The sequence below is a fragment of the Triticum urartu genome, chromosome 5A (genome assembly GCF_056163025.1).
Source record: "Triticum urartu cultivar PI428250 chromosome 5A, HENAU_Tu73, whole genome shotgun sequence".
Lineage (NCBI taxonomy): Eukaryota > Viridiplantae > Streptophyta > Magnoliopsida > Poales > Poaceae > Triticum > Triticum urartu.
The window spans coordinates 583,851,334-583,859,348 of record NC_141877.1 but is presented as its reverse complement, the minus strand read 5'-3'; the positions used below and the strand labels follow the sequence as shown (position 1 = coordinate 583,859,348).

The 8,015-nt window shown below is 42.9% G+C and overlaps 1 long non-coding RNA gene across 3 annotated transcripts; it reads left to right on the top strand.

The window, feature by feature from the left end:
• The first annotated feature begins 1,601 nt into the window (after positions 1–1,601).
• Positions 1,602–3,605, top strand: LOC125506042 (uncharacterized). Of its 3 annotated transcripts, none has more exons than XR_015602735.1 (5): positions 1,602–1,774; positions 1,868–1,979; positions 2,560–2,725; positions 3,215–3,298; positions 3,363–3,605. It is a non-coding gene; the product is annotated as an uncharacterized LOC125506042 (long non-coding RNA). The 3 variants fall into 3 exon arrangements; XR_015602736.1 differs by having other exon boundaries at positions 1,604–1,774; positions 1,891–1,979; XR_015602734.1 differs by lacking the exons at positions 1,602–1,774; positions 1,868–1,979 and having other exon boundaries at positions 1,991–2,725.
• Positions 3,606–8,015: the final 4,410 nt, after the last annotated feature.

Here is an 8,015-nt window from a genome sequence, read left to right as displayed (position 1 = left end):
ACTGAGCTCTTTTCGTTGCTCTTGGCGGCTTTCTCCCCCAACCACTCCGCCAACCTTGCATCCCGCGGTGGTGGCCACGGCGGCAACTACAGCCGTGGAGGCGGCAGCAGCGGCGGACGTGGCGGCTAGGACAACAACTCTGACCCTCCTCGCTACAAAGACAACTCTGGCGGTGGCTCCTCTGGTGGTGCGCTGCGCAAGAAAGGTGGTGTTCGCGGTGACCGCGAGCGCTGCCAGATCTGCAAAGAGGAAGGCCATGGAGCGTGGCGCTGCAGGAAGCGCTACGACAAGAACTACAACAACAATGTTTGCAACCCTGCAGGAGGTGGTGGTGGCGGCAACAGTGGTGGCGGCGGTGGTGGCAATGGTGGCCAACATCGCGCTGCCAACGCTGCACACTCATATGGCGTAGATACCAATTGGTACCTCGACACCGGTGCGACCGGTCATATCACCGGGGAACTGGAAAAGCTTGTTGTTCGAGACCGCTACACCGGCAACGAACAGATTCATACTGCTAGCGGACAAGGTATGGACATTGCACACATCGGCCATTCAGTTTTATCTACTCCCTCCGGGTCGTTGAATTTGAACAATATTCTGCATGTTCCTAATTCTAAGCAAAGTCTTCTTTCTGCCTATCAACTCATGAAAGATGGACATGCTTGAGACCGAGGGTTTCGTGAACAACCTGATTGTGTATGTAAGCTAAGACTGATGCCTGTTGCACCAGATGTCTCCGTTGATATCTATGATCTATGATGTCACTGCTTTTCTCTTAGAGCTGATCCATGTTCATGTGCTTTCAGTCTGATTTTATAATAGTGCCTAATACAAATAGGACAGTGATAGTGCATGGTACAAAGAGGACAGTGAACTAAGCTAAGCTAAGCTCATGCAATTATGTTACGTAAATTGGAAAATACTTATAGAAATGGATGCATACATTAGTACATATTAGATGGTGAAAGAGGCGCACCCCACTTGGCACCGCCCCAGCTTCCTTTCAGGCGGCGCACCAAGGGTGCGCCCTAACCACTATATTAGTATTTCGGGCAATAGACGTAGCACTTGAAGATGAAAAACAATTCTGATCTAGTAGTCAAGTAGTACCAGTAGATCAGATAAGCTGCACGTAGTAAAAAATCCAAGATATACTATTGTACTTGACTTCACGTGATATACTAGATCGGCCACTAGTACTACTTAAATCCGATCTGGTTCAGCTTGACGTGATGTGAAACAACAGCAGCGTAGCAGCCTCGGGACTTGAACGAGCATCAGCAGCGGCAACTCGCGGCTTAAAAACCTGTACGAAGCAGCAGCGACTCGGTGGATCGGAAGAGCGGCTCCGATAGTGCACGGATTTGTAGGGCGGCACAGCAGCGGAGATCAATTTCTTGTCGGACTCGGCTTCTTTTCGGGACGGCGGCGGCGGAACAGGAGAACGTATCTGGTGAAACGAGCAAACTGGTGCACCAGATGCTCCAGCGATACATGGGCCGTTGGATTCAAAATAGAGGGACAGGATTCAGTGAGATGATGGGACTGCTGGCACATTTGCAGAACAGTCTTTGCAGTGCAGTTAAATGCAGCGATTTGACCTCACCATATCCAGATCGTGTTCTTCCCCTTGCCAGATTCTGTACCAGTGCAGCCGCCTGGTGCTTTTGTTAAGGTCCAGCGAGCTCAAGAACTGATCTCAGATCTTCACCAAAATCAGTATTCTCTCTCTCTCTCTCCCTCTTCTGTACCACTCCAACAGGCAAAATAGGTTAGTAAATTTCGCTTGATCTCTCTCAATCATGTACCAATGGAGCGTCGTCTCACTGAAATCCAGATGGGTGATCTGATTTGTTGAAAGCAGTGCCTCGATTTCGTCTTTCGCAGCAGCGCCTCGTTGTGAGGGCATACTCAATCTACCACTAACGCCGCCGGTGGCACTATCCAACTACAGCAGCTCAAGGATCTAGATCTAGGTCTGTATGCTTCTTCTCAAAAGGCATGTTTTTATTGATTAAGATTTGGAATAGTGCGCTGTCAGCACAATATTTAGGTATGAGCTACGAGTATATTTCTACAATCTTCATGCAAATTACAAGGGATGCACTCCCTGTTTGGATCCTTTATTCGTAAACAATATTAAACAGAACTTGTACTTTACAATGTTCAACTGAACTTCGTGAAAGCATTAACAAGTTCATCTTCCTGATTTTATTATCTACAGTAGTTCATCTTTTGGACAAAACTGGTTTTTTTCAGTCTCCTATATATAATGTATACTAAACCATGACTTGCAGAATGTCAGTGTTCCTTACAATCCATTGCAAAACCTCACATATTGTTCCCTATAATTTGTTTGAAAAAACATGATATAGTAGTGAACTGACCTTTTTATTCTATAAATGCGATACTTTGGGATCCCTGTTTTATCTGGTAGCAAATTTTTAGTAAAAGACAATCCAATGTTAGTTTCGCATAGAGGATAGAGCTGCCTATGATTGCTTATGTGATTGCTATGAGATTCATAACCTATGTTAGTTTCAATGGATTTGCAAGATGGGGTGTCACTCCAAAGTTTGGCTTGGCTCATTACTATGTTGGAAGGTCATTATGGAGTCTTATTGCCTGGAGCTGGTAAATCTATTGAAGATGCGGACCGCGAACAGGGCTGCAATTCTTCATGTTCTTATGCAAATCAGAAGCTGCTTTTGACATTGACAAGGCAGGTAGCCAAAGTTGTTGCATCCAAGAATTATGCATAAAACAATGCATCGCCATTTCCTGCTCTTGGTTGCATATGTGGCATGTCCCTGGTTTGGAAGCACACCCTTGTACCTTATTATCATCTTATTTAGGTTGCGAAATTGATTCCTTCAGTGGATAGAATTTCATGCTCACTTTATTTGCATGCCACTGTACTGGAGGATTTGTTTTAGAAACTATATGACTAGATATTGGTACTGATTTTAATTTGAGGTAATATCACAGCAACTTATTTCATATAATATTTAGGTACACTTTCACTTTATTGTTTTCATCTAATATGTTGGGGCTATTTTTGACAAAAAGATATGAGATTATCATATTTTTTCAGAAATCTGAATGCAAACTTGTTGTACCTCTTTTTCTTCTGTTTTTCGTTTTGAGTTATTGTCCCTTCCTCCATCTCGCTATCCTTTGCTTCCCAATAACGACTGTTTATACTATATAGCTGCAGTGAAGAATGACATATCAAGATTACTTACATACATATTGTCAGGCCACATAAGCCTCTTCCGCGACCACTCATTGGCAGGTAAATATTTCTATATCATGTTTTTTATGGTTGCTCCAGAACTGACTATTCGGTGATTATTCAGATTCAGGACCATCTTTCATGCTCCAACAATAGTTTGCCTTTGATCTTCAAATCGATTAGTTGAAGGCATGACCGGATAATCTTCAGAGTAGGAGTCATCTTCATATGTCTCCTAGTTGGCAGCTCATGAAACTGATAATGTCACCTCCCATACTAGTACAGATCATGTCTGGTTGTCTCAGACTCCGATTTTTCTGGAACCATGTAATCAGCAAGAAAGTACACTTGGTAACAAAATTTAGTATGCGGCTTGTTTGTAGTTTAGAAGGGCGGTTGCTGTACAATTGATGTGTATGCTTGTGATGTCTCAATGTAAAAGACGTGATGTTCTTCCATGGAAGCTTCTAAAGATCTTTGGTTCAGTTGCAAAACAACATCTGCTTCTCTGATACTTTTTTTAGGAAAGAGGCCACATCTGCTTCTCTGCTTATCTGATACAGTACTTCTTAATATTGTTGAGCTTTCCAACTGCGTGAAGAATCAATTTGATTTTTTTTTTGTAATTTTTGCTAAAGTCAGCAATGGGCAATCACACAACAGTTAGATTAGCTGATACAAGAGCACAACTTGTCAAATTCCTCAGCTTGTTTAAAACAGAAGCTCGGTAGTACAGAGCGACCTGGAGTAGTAGTACAGAACAGAGGAAAAGCGAGGTAGACGAACTAGCCTTGGGAGGTCCATCCGATATATTAAGCTAGATTTGAAGGTCTGTTTTGCAAATGTACCAACAGCTCCCCTTATAGATGCATCTTGCCCCTTGATTTCGAATCTAATGGCCCATAACCTGGTGGTGCACCTGGTGCATGAGTCCGTCCGTTTCACAGGATACGTTCTCGGTGGAACAGACCGCAACCCTAATATCTCTCGTCTAAAAAATCTCGCATCTATAACTTGGCTCTGTATACCACTTGTTAGATAATAACGAGAATAAACGAGACACGAGAGACACGGATTTTTACGTGGAAACCCTTGCAGGAGAAAATCACGGACGCACGAAGGCGCAATCACTATGAGGAGGAGTATTACAAGCACGAGACGACAGGCCGTCTGAGGTGCGACTACATGGGGTATATAAGAGGGGCAACACATAGGAGTCCTTGTAGTACAAGTAAACGAGTTGTACTCGTACGCATCGACGCCAACGCAAAAGCCCACACCGGTTGTACTACGTCTAGTCCAACCCGGTACTAGAATTTGGATCACAATTTAACAATCTCCACCTTGAGCCAAATTCCCTCCAGTAGTCGAAGAAAGTGAATAACTCCATCCAAATCAGCTTAAACACTTTGTGCATCAAAGTCCATAGGACTAGTGAGAAATACCAACTAAGCCTGAGCAAAGCTCAAACTTATTGGTCGGAACTGGCTTTGTCATCATATCAGCAGGATTATCATGAGTACTTATCTTGCATACCTTCAAATCACCTTCAGTAACGACATCTCGAATATAGTGATATCTGACATCAATGTGCTTTGTTCTCTCATGATACATTGGATTCTTTGTAAGATATATAGCACTTTGACTATCACTAAATACGATAGGGCAAGATGAGTCTCCACAAAGCTCAGTGTACAAACCTCTCAACCAGATAGCTTCTTTGCATGCCTCAGAAATAGCCATATACTCGGCATCAGTAGTGGAACAAGCCACAATAGACTGCAAAGTTGCTTTCCAACTCACAGCACAACCACCAATGGTGAAAACATAACCTGTGAGTGATCTTCTCTTATCCAAATCACCAGCAAAATCAGAATCAACAAAACCAACAAGTCCATCTCTAGTTTTCCCAAACTGTAAATAAGCATTAGAAGTACCTCGCAGGTATCTGAAAATCCACTGAACTGCTTTCCAATATTCCTTTCCAGGATTAGCCATGTATCTACTAACAACACTCAATGCATATGATCAATCCGGACGAGAACAAACCATGGCATACATAAGTGAACCAACTGTACTTGAATAGGGCACTTTAGACATGTACTCAATATCGGCACCTGACTTAGGACATAAAGCTGATGATAATTTGAAGTGTGCAGCTAACGGAGTACTTACTGGCTTGGCATTATGCATATTAAAACGACGAAGAACTTTATCAACATATCCCTTCTGACTTAGATACACTTTTCCAGACGGTCTATCTCTGGATATTTCCATGCCAAGTATTTTCTTTGCTGCACCCAAATCCTTCATCTCAAATTCATTACTCAATTGCTTCTTTAGTTCATCAATATCTGACATACTCTTTGCAGCAATTAGCATATCATCAACATAAAGGAGCAAATAAATAGTTGAACCTTTGACAGTTTTCAAATAAACACAACTATCATAATTAGACCTTTTGAAACCTTGAGAGAGCATAAAGGTGTCAAATCTCTTGTACCACTGTCTCGGGGATTGCTTCAATCCATAAAGAGATTTCTTTAACTTACAGACAAGCTTTTCTTTTCCAGGAATAACAAAACCTTCAGGTTGTTCCATATAAATATCATCTTCTAATTCTCCATGTAAGAATGAAGTTTTAACATCCAATTGTTCAAGCTCAAGATCATGCATGGCAACAATACTGAGTAAAGTGCGAATAGAGCTATGCTTCACAACAGGAGAAAAGACTTCGTTATAGTCAATACCTGGAATCTGACTGTAACCTTTAGCAACTAACCTTGCTTTATATCTTGTCTCATCATTAGGAGAAACACCTTTGAAAGGACATGTGGTGCCCCCATGTGTGGTTTTGGTAATTGATGACAATCTCTATGGACTAACGGTTGCCTTGAGTTATATTTGAAGGATTTGTCCATAGGATTGTCTTGAAGTCCATGTGTTGGTTTCAAGGAGTTTACGAGATGGCCAAAGTGCTTTTCAAGGAATTATCCAAAGATTGGTCATGTGTGGGTTGAGATGGCCAAAGTGCTTCTCAAGGAATTATCCAAAGATTGGTCATGTGTGAGTTGAGCTTATTGCAAGCATGTCTTGAAGAAGAAGATTGTGTGATCATTCATGGTTACCTTCAAGACATCATCCAAATGAGAGTTGGAAAGATTCAATGTTGATCAAGACTAAGTCAAGAGTGAATCAAGTTGATCAACTCACAAAGCGTAGAAGAAGTACCCATAGGGATCAAGTGATCCCATGGTATGGTAAGCATTGTCCATTACGCTTTGTGTACTAACCCATGGTCTACGTGAGAGTTCTTTGTGGGGTTAGGTATGTTTCCATGGTCTTACATCAAGAGGAAGATCTCATACAACCCATGGAGGATGACATCAAGTGGTGATCGTCATCAAGTTTGCAGTGTGCAAGTTCAAGTGGAGCAACTCGAAGAGTGGCTCACCCATAATGGAGTATGGGGGAGTGAGGGAGTCCTGGATTAGGGGGTGTTCGGGTAGCCGGACTATACCTTCAGCCGGACTCCTGGACTATGAAGATACAAGATTGAAGACTTCGTCCCGTGTCCGGATGGGACTTTTTTTGGCGTGGAAGGCAAGCTTGGCGATGCGGATATTCAAGATCTCCTACCATTGCAACCGACTCTATGTAACCCTAACCCTATCCGGTGTCTATATAAACCGGAGGGTTGTAGTCCGTAGGTAATCAACTCCATATACAACAATCATACCATAGGCTAGCTTCTAGGGTTTAGCCTCCTTGATCTCGTGGTAGATCTACTCTTGTACTACCCATATCATCAATATTAATCAAGCAGGACGTAGGGTTTTACCTCCATCAAGAGGGCCCGAACCTGGGTAAAACATCGTGTTCCCTGCCTCCTGTTACCATCCGGCCTAGACGCACAGCTCGGGACCCACTACCCGAGATCCGCCGGTTTTGACACCGACATTGGTGCTTTCATTGAGAGTTCCTCTGTGTCGTCGCCTTTAGGTCCGATGGCTCCTTTGATCATCAACAACGATGCGGTCCAGGGTGAGACTTTTCTCCCTGGACAGATCTTCGTCTTCGGCGGCTTCGCTCTGCGGGCCAATTCGCTCGGCCACCTGGAGCAGATCGAAAGGTACGCCCCTGGCCATCAAGTCAGGTTTGGAAGCTTAAACTACATTGCTGAGTACTTTGGAGTTTAGCTTTGCTGACCTGAAGAAAGAGAAGGAGAAGCTGGATTGTTACATTGCTGAGTTGATTAAAGAGAAGGAGAAGTTGAGCATTGAGAAGAGTACTTTGCAGTGTGTTGTTGCTGATATGAAGAAAGCTGGCGAAAGTAACAGGAGGAAGCTGAAGGAAATCAAGGGTATTTGTGGTGAAGAATAAATTGTGTTATCATATGACCATGTGGGTCATTGCCTTTAGTTAGTAGCTTTGGACTATGGCTTGTAATGTGTTAAGTTTGAATCTGTTGAACTAAGTTACTTTTGAAGCATTGAACTATGGCTTGCAATGTGTGCTAAATTTGAATCTGTTGAACTAAGCTGTGAAGTATGGCATGGCATGTGATGGGTTTAGCTTTCCTTTAATGAAGGTGTTTGTAGTGTAATTTTTATGTTGGTTTGTGATGAAAGGTCTGTTTGTAGTTCGGATCCTTCATTTAGTTCTTTGTCGACGCCGAGCCACCCTAAGTGACCAAAATGCTTCACTTAGGGGTTGGTCGACACCGATCCACCCTAAGTGACAAATTTGGTTCACTTAGGGGTTGGTCGACTCCGAG